The sequence below is a fragment of the Nelumbo nucifera genome, chromosome 7 (genome assembly GCF_055504915.1).
Source record: "Nelumbo nucifera cultivar China Antique chromosome 7, China Antique-T2T, whole genome shotgun sequence".
Taxonomy (NCBI): domain Eukaryota; kingdom Viridiplantae; phylum Streptophyta; class Magnoliopsida; order Proteales; family Nelumbonaceae; genus Nelumbo; species Nelumbo nucifera.
The window spans coordinates 60,972,983-60,981,477 of NC_142655.1; the positions used below are offsets into that span (position 1 = coordinate 60,972,983).

The following is an 8,495-nucleotide window of genomic DNA, read 5'->3' on the forward strand; positions in this document are numbered from 1 at the left end:
ATAGATCGCGTGACGTCCACGCGTGAACTGTACGCGACCCGGGTTATCCTTGATTGAGCCAAGCAACGAACTGGTCTGACCGACGAACTCTAACAAGGCGGCCTAGACTTCAGGCCAAATCCACCCATCACGTCGTAAACTCCCCACATCAGGTCGGGACCCCTGGCTCGAGGACTGGGGGGCAATTGATGGAGGGTGATTTGACCTGACCTCTTCATAAGAGGACACGTGGACGTGACTCAGCATAAGTGACAACTCAGCGTGACCAGTCTGCCAAGATCCAGCGTAGCAGCTCGATACCAGGTGACACACTGATTATCCCGAGCTAAGATTCTTCCAAGGAAGTGCCCCGAGCTAAGATTCCTCCAAGACAGGAATCTCCCGAGCTCAAGGCACTTCGGGTTGAGCTCGGGAGCCCCCTAAGTTAGAATAAATTTACTCCTACCCAAACCTATGTAGGCCACCTCGGGTAGAAGCGCCTCGATACGACACCTGCAACTCGGCATAGGGTAGCTTGGTACAAGGCAGCTCGCGGAAGAGCAGCTCGGCGTATCACAGGAAGATCTCCTGTCTGACAACCGTACCTGCCAAATCTGGAGACCTGCACCCATGTCTCTCGCCAGGTGGCATCGTGCCTGTCAACCCTGAGAGGTGTCCCCGGCCTGGCAGGGCCGTACTCTGCAACAGTTACCTACGCAGTCCTGGCAGGTAATGGCTGCGGTAGAGAAGCAGAGGCAGTTATGCCTGATTTGATAGGGCACCGCTATATAAGAGCTCCGACCCCCAAAGAGCAAAGGTATTGCAACTTGTGTGATATGCACTCTAGCTCTCTCATTTCTTGCTCTGCAACTCTCTTCCTGCTACTAACTTAAGCATCGGAGTATTCCCGCCAGGCAAGTCCCGAGATCATTCACTTTCTTCTCCTCCTCAGGTATCTCGTCCGTCGCCAGATAAGAGTGCAACCCCTTCCAGATAGAAGTGACCAGGTCGTGCAATCCCAAAAATACCCTAATTGGAAGAATGAATTCCTATCCCAAAGCACTATCAATCTCTTAAGCCAGTGTCCAAATGTTTTTTTGACTCATTGTTATCGAGAAGCTAATATGTGTGCTGACTATCTAGCTAATATAGCTTGTGAGTATCATAATTCTGTTTTTTGGAATAGTCTGTGGAAGTCAGGCAATTACTTTGGGAGAATATTAGCTTAGTGATGTTTATTAGTGGGGCCCTTGTAATGTGTATATTTCTTAATGCTATGATATTATCTTTTGAATAAAAAATATTGATATTATTTGGTATAATTTATACCTTAGTTCCATTTTCTTCCCTTTTTTAGATTAAGGTGGCGTACACTTGTTAGGTGAATATTATATTTGAGAAAAATATATAACCACCATTGCTTATCTTATGCAATTCATCAAACTTAGTTGCAAGTTCTTGCAACAATTAAAAATTGTTTCATGTTCTTAAAATTTAATATACCAACAAACTTTAATTGAGTAGCCTCTATATTAATTAAAGGGACAAACATTATTATTCTTAATTTATCTATATTTTAACCTGATTTATTGTATAGCTATTTAGTTAAACTTCACTAGGAATCTTCAATGAATAATATACTTAATATTGTATAATTGTACAAGCAAAATGAAAATAAGGATTATATCTACCCAATTATTCGTGACTAAAATATGGAGCTAATTAATGATTATACCTATTACTTATGGTTCAAGTATATTATTTTGGGTTCTATCTTCAGTTGTCTACTATTCGTATTGGTAAGATTTAACACTATAGTTTATACTTTGCTATTATTCCTATTTCCTATTGGTAAGATTTAACACTATACTTTGCCTTTTAACTACTATGGTTTGATTTTGTTTTTTTTTTGTTTTTTTAATTTTAGTTGCTACCCCTCTCTAAGTCTTATTAACATATTCTTCCTCTTATTTCTTATAGTTAAGCAAAGCTAATTGGATAATAATTTTTTCTTACTTTGTATGTGATTTAGATCTATGTTCCTCTTTGTGTTCATTAGCAAATATGTCAACACTAGCCTACTTGGGAATGCTCATGAAGGTAAAAACATTCAATTTAGAACAGGTTAAATTTATTGTCTCTTCACCTCTTAAATTTCACGTTAGTTAATTTATTCAAGATAAACTTTTAATTTATTTAGCTTTTCCTTATTTCATAGATTTGGGTTTTGTAAGGTTTGAGACAACGAGAAAGAAGTTGTTATACACCTACTTTTTGGTTTGCATGATTCCATGGTAATGTTGTCAGTGTAGGCTTTTCAATTGAACGATGTGATCTTGTATATTTGTTTCTTATTTTATAGCCTAATTTATTGTGTTTTGATTTTACAATTTCATTGCTTCTCAGAGTAACATAGTTGTCTTAGGTTCAGATAGCATCAAAGCAAATGCTTTAAGGGTTAAAGTCATTAAGTCATCGAAGATGTTACTAAATGAGTGGTTAATTTACTTCTAATCATTAGTAGTAACTATTTTTCAAGGATTTTAGGCAATGCCAAAAAAAAAAAAGATTGATTACTAGTGGCCTCTCCATCAATTCTTTGTCAATTCTTATCATTGATTTGGTACATTATTGTTCCAATCTAATGCATTTACATCTGCCATTATATTCAAGTTATGAAAATCACATCTTAGTTTTTTGGTGAGGACTTTCTTTTCCGCATTATATTTATTATTGTTTGAAGACTTGAACTATATATTTAAACTTTCAATTTTTGTGCCCCAGATATGAGAAGTATAGTCAAACATTACCATCATTGTCATTCTTTCAATGTTGCACTAGCATTTTAATTTGGATTAGAAAGGACATTAAAGCTTGATTTTAGTCTCTGTTTAATTTTTAAATTTTTAGTATTATTTTTTTTTTTGTATTAGAAAAGACATTTCACCTCACATGCATGCAAATTTTCTACAACTTTTTTTATTAAGCTGCGTTTGTTTTAGGTGTAAATTCAATTTTACATCGATGAAAAAGTTCATGCCGGTTCGATGATCGGTGGAAAATAGAACCGAGTGAATTTAAATTTTTACACTGATGATGTTTGGTTGTCACAGTGTAAAGTGAAAGGCTTTCACTCTGTTTCTACTCTGAAACTCTCCCTATCTCGGCAATGCAATGCCGGAGACTAGTGTGTCATTGCCAGATATTTCTCTTCGGAAAATACAAATTCGGGAACAATTCTCTCTCTCTCTCGATATTCCCCGCCCTAGTCTCCTTCACCGCCATCCTCTTTCTTCGTGAGGTCCCACCGTCCTCTGTCTCCAACCAAGATGCAAATACAAACAAGGAGGCTCTATGAGGAACCTCAATCTCAATGTTCTCGCAATTGCACCTTGCTCTGTCGGCCTTATTATTGATCGTGGTCTCTTTGCTGCCTCCACCACCGCCATGTCACTGGAACAACTCTCACTTCGTATGGCTGTCATCTTCTTGGGTGGTGCAAACAACCGAGGAGCATTGCAAAATGCTTCCCGGATGGTGGAAGGTCCAACCATAGCTGCCCTCCTCGTTACACAGTTGATCCTCTCCGACTCTTCTAATCCCAACGATTGCGACATCAAACTTGATACCGCAGCCATCACCAATTTTATATCAACCTGCTCCCATTGTAAAAATGTTTTCTTCATAGAAGAGGTGGTGGAAGATGAAGAGCAGATGGTGAAGATTATTCGATCCATTCACACTAGCTCTGACCTTATATTGGTGGGAAGGCGCCACATCATGGAATCCCAGATCATGGACGGGATTGGAGAATGGTCTGAACACCCGGAGCTAGGTGTGATAGGGGACGACATACTTGCTTCATTCGATATAGATGGCCGATTTTCAGTCTTGGTGTTGCAACACCACACGGTTAATTTAGATCAGCTTGGCTCGACATCGTAGGCTGCTACAGGCAACATTAATTAAAATTAGACCCTGTATATAATTACAAACAAATTACTTAGTTGTTCTAGTATAGAAATCATGGCCGACTTCTTTCAATCGCTTTTGCCGTCATGCTTTTCATCCTTCTAGTTGCACCCTTGGCTATACTGTTGTACTCTGAATTTCAAAACTGGAGACTAAAGTCAAGATCCAGATATCTTGAACATCAGATCAAAGAGCCATTGTTGGTTTATGGAACCACACCGGTGACCGCAGCAGAAGCCACAGGCGAAGATGGGGGAAGTGGAGGTGAGGCCGTCGCCCCCTGTGATCGGAGAAGAACACACAATCCTAAAAGCGATCAAAACCTTGGATTTCTAGATCTTGTGGGTACGGGGTTGGTGGTAATGAACAACATGGAGTAGAAGCTATTTAACCGTTGTAGAGTTTTACACCGAAGATGGAGATTTACATGAATTTTATAGATGGTAACTTTTCACCGATTCTTCATATAAAATTTATCCTAAGTGGAGTTTTATGTTAATTTATGTTGTAAAACAACACCTAAAACAAACATATGGAAATTTGAACCAAGGTATAAAATTTATCCCGATTCTCATTTACATCCAAAACAAACGCAGCCTTAAAAAAATGTTACCTACAAACATGTTATTTCTTTCTTTTTCTTTTTTTTTTTAAAAGATAATGATTCAAAACTTCATACCTCTAGTTTACCAAAATAAAACTCAATGTCTAATCTCCTTATTTATTGCAAACATGTGGTTTTATTGGTCAAGCTTTAACATTGCAAACACGGATTGATTTTATTGGTCAACCTTTAACATTGCAAACACGGGCCATTCTAGTAGTATATCGAATTACACACCGCCAATCTGAAACCGGAACCGAGCAGAAATAGTAGAAACTTTAAAACCGATTAACTCGGGTTAGTCGGTTCGATCGGTCTTAAACAGCGAACGGTGTGATGCCGTGTGAAGACGGATTTTGTGAGGAATTCGAATGGATGGATTGCACTTACACCTACGCTCGTGCACTTATGCTCTCCAAATACTTCTCACACGTCAATGACCACTTGTCGACTTCCCTCTGTGGCTCTGTTATCGACTTAACGGCTTTAATCTTCGACTGTGACTGTACGAATTGAAGTGTTGACTGTTGGGACGTTAACGTAGCGTCGCCGTTAGAAGCCTGTCGATGGGCGCGAGAGAACGGAACTACGCCCCCATCTATTCGGAGCAAGTATATATCCATGCGTCGCGCCTTAAATATCGACTTGCGATCGCCGAGAAATCGATCTTTTAGGCTCTCGCCTTGCTTTTTAAAACCCTAAATTTCCCATCCATTTCGATACTTTTCTTGCGGGGGTTTGAGCAAATCGGGTCTAATTTCAAGTGTTTTTTTCCGGAAAGATTGGGGTTTCGTTGGATGACTCGAGATCCTGCTAGTTATCGATCTAAATCTAGGTTTCAGATGTGTGAAGCATGATTTCCCGGCAAAAACCAGATTTTTCGGAGAAGAAATGTGGATCATCGGCGAGGTGGATAAGGTTAGTTGTTTATGAATGGACTCTATAGTGTTTGTCTTAGTTGATGTGGAGTTAGGTGTAGTATATAGTTGGAATCTTTTTGTTATTTTTTTCCTTGAATAAAAGATTGGGTTTTCCGATGTTTTAGGGTTTTGATAGGAAGGAGTTTGGAAGGTCTGTCTGTGACATGAGTTGCTTGCTTAAGGTCACGAAGAATTTAGGATTTAGGAACTTACAGTTGTGACATTTTTTTTTCTTTTATAATGGGCACGGAATTTTATAGATTTGAGTGTTTTTTTAAGAGGGTTTTGCATGCGAATATTCAAAAGACTCGGTTTTCGTTGGTTTTCAAGATCGGGAAAATTCCATGGAATTCGTTTGTATCTGTATAAATCCTAAAAACATAGCTGGAAATTTCCGATGTTCTTGTTTGGGAACATATTTATCTTTTAATTAGATTATCCTTTTTTGGTTGATCAGGCATAGATAGTCAAAAGTTTTGGTCTTAGAAGCAGCGTAGACCGTAGTTCCCCGACTGGGCTTCAAAAGTTAAGCATAAGGTTCTGTTCTCATGTTCATGTTCAACACTTTTCCAATATTGCATTTTTCTTCTGTAGTCAAGCTTTGAACAATTACTGTTTTATTAGTTAAACACCAGATTTTGATTCAGAGGGCTGGATAAGTTATCAAAGACAGAAAGCAATCGGAGGTGGTTTCTTGGGTATGCTGTAGAACATCCTTCCTTTCATAACTGGAAATTTGAAAGATAGGGCGAAAAGAAATGCAGTCCAATCGAATTTATTATGCTGATCTTGATGATGATGTGGATCAAGGCGAGTTTGATAAAATTCCTGATTCAGTAGTTCTTATAATCCTCAACAAGCTTGCCGACATTCGGTCTCTTGGGCGCTGCACTGCTGTCTGCAAGCGTTTCAACTCCCTCGTGCCCTATGTCCAGGATGTCTACATCAATATTGACGAAGTTGTAACAATCAATGGCGACAGTGACGATAGCTCATATTCTTCTTCCCACAAACCCCGTAATTTCTTCTCCAACCTCCTCAAATACATGTTCTTCAACCTTCTCAAACCCTTATATCATCTACGAAACAGCAACAACACAAACAAAACCCTTCTCCCCCAAGTCTCTCAGTGTACTCTTGATCAAATCCTCAGGAATTTCCATCACATTCACAACCTATGGATCGAACTTCCAACTGCCGATGTTGAAACTGAAGATGGGGTTCTTCTAAAATGGAAAGCAGAGTTTGGAAGCACACTCCAAAATTGTGTTATTTTGGGAGGCACTCAGATAGAAAGGAAACCAGTAACTGATCAGGGATCACTTGAGGACAATGGGAGTATACCAGAATCATTTTACACGAATGGGGGTTTGAAACTGCGAGTTGTGTGGACTATTAGCTCATTAATTGCTGCTTCCACAAGGCACTATTTATTGGAACCAATAATCAAGAATCATGCTACTCTGAAAGCTGTGATTTTTACAGATGCAGCAGGTCAGGGAACTTTGAGCATGGGTATCGAGCAGCTGAAGGAATTTAGGGAGAAACCCTTGGCGGCATCAGCCTCTTCGAGACGGACTCAAGTGCCAGCCTCAAACATGAAATTGAGGTATGCTCCATATTTGGATCTTCCAAAGGGATTGGGCATGCAAGGGGCAACGCTGGTGGCTATCAGGCCAGCAGGGGAAGGCAGTGGGAGTAATAAAAAGGAGGTAGAGGCATTTGTTCATGGGGCGTTTGATGGGCCATTCAAGGCAGCAGTGAAGGCATTGGTGAAGCGGAGAACTTACCTTTTGGAGATGAATGGCTTCTAGACTTACTACAGTTACGTGGTTAAGAGGCTGCTTTGTTTATTCAAGTTACCAATTCAGTTTTTTTAAGTGAAATTTAGTCAAAAACTTCAGTCAACTCTATAACCAACTAAAGATTAGAGGGAAGGCTGTGAATTCAGTTGCTGCGTTTCCAGGGAGATGTGGTTCCTGGGTAATCGTTGTATTTTTTTTTCGTTTCCCGTCTGTTGCTCTCTAGTTTTTGTACGTGTACAGCGATAACTATTTGAGAGGGGTTTACTGTCGCATGTATAAAAACAGCTGTATTGGCGGCTTAGCAATTGGCATATGAAATTGAAAATTTGAAATGGCTTTTTAACATTTTGAAGGGGCCTGGTCTGAGGGCCCTGACAATCCGCATTCTTCAATCGTCTGCATGATTTGCAGTATTATGTCAGGGCGTGCATTGAGGAGATTTGTACTTTTGTAGTCTCTTCTCATTTTTCATCACCGCCACTGCCCACTGCACCTTGTTTGCAGCAGCGGACCCCTCCACCTCCGGCCCTCTCTCGCCGTCTCTTTCTATCCCTCTTCCCCTTCTGCAACTCGTCTCAGATCTGTAAGGAATCCAGATTTGAGAGAGACTCAGATTCACTGTCGTTGGGTCTTGGGTACTTTATTGTCTTTCCGGAGACGGAGAAGGTTGCTCCAATTCCAAGGGAACGTCTCCAATGATCCTTGAGCTCTTGGGATCCCAACGGAAGTATTAACGTCGAGCTTATCTGGCTTTGCGGAACACCAGCCTTGTTGGAGTATTACCGTCGAGCTTATCTGGCTTGAAATCTTTAATATTGCCGTATGGGAATCGGTTTACGGGCAACATCCCACAAGAATTTGCACGGATTACGACTCTGTGGAAGCTTAATTTGTTGAAAGAAAAAATCAAAACCCTCGAGATTCAAACAGTTGCTGGTGTAACCCTCGAGATTCAAACGGTTGCTGGTGTGACAATTGCACATGGATCTCCCCAACATCAATCCTATGCTCTTGCCTAAATCTCTGTTAAAGGCCACCAAATCTCCCAAGAAGGCTTGAATGGCGAAAGCCAGGACGACTTTTTATTCCACTTTTTCCCCTTCCCTTCTCTTACCCTCTGTCTGTATGTACTTTTATTTATTTCACGAGTAGGACTCCCATCTTTGGGATTTCAAACGGGGATTTACTGTACTTTGTGATAGTGTACTTGGATCG

General features: G+C 40.2%; 1 pseudogene across 6 annotated transcripts; it reads left to right on the top strand.

The window, feature by feature from the left end:
• Nucleotides 1-4,995: 4,995 nt before the first annotated feature.
• Nucleotides 4,996-7,612, top strand: LOC104589869 (F-box protein At4g18380 pseudogene; annotated as a pseudogene). 6 transcript variants are annotated; one of them, XR_016078661.1, is made up of 3 exons: nucleotides 4,996-5,473; nucleotides 5,933-6,012; nucleotides 6,123-7,612. The product of XR_016078661.1 is annotated as an F-box protein At4g18380 pseudogene, transcript variant X2 (transcript). The 6 variants fall into 6 exon arrangements; XR_016078660.1 differs by having other exon boundaries at nucleotides 5,101-5,473; nucleotides 6,100-7,612; XR_016078662.1 differs by having other exon boundaries at nucleotides 5,101-5,473; nucleotides 6,111-7,612.
• Nucleotides 7,613-8,495: the final 883 nt, after the last annotated feature.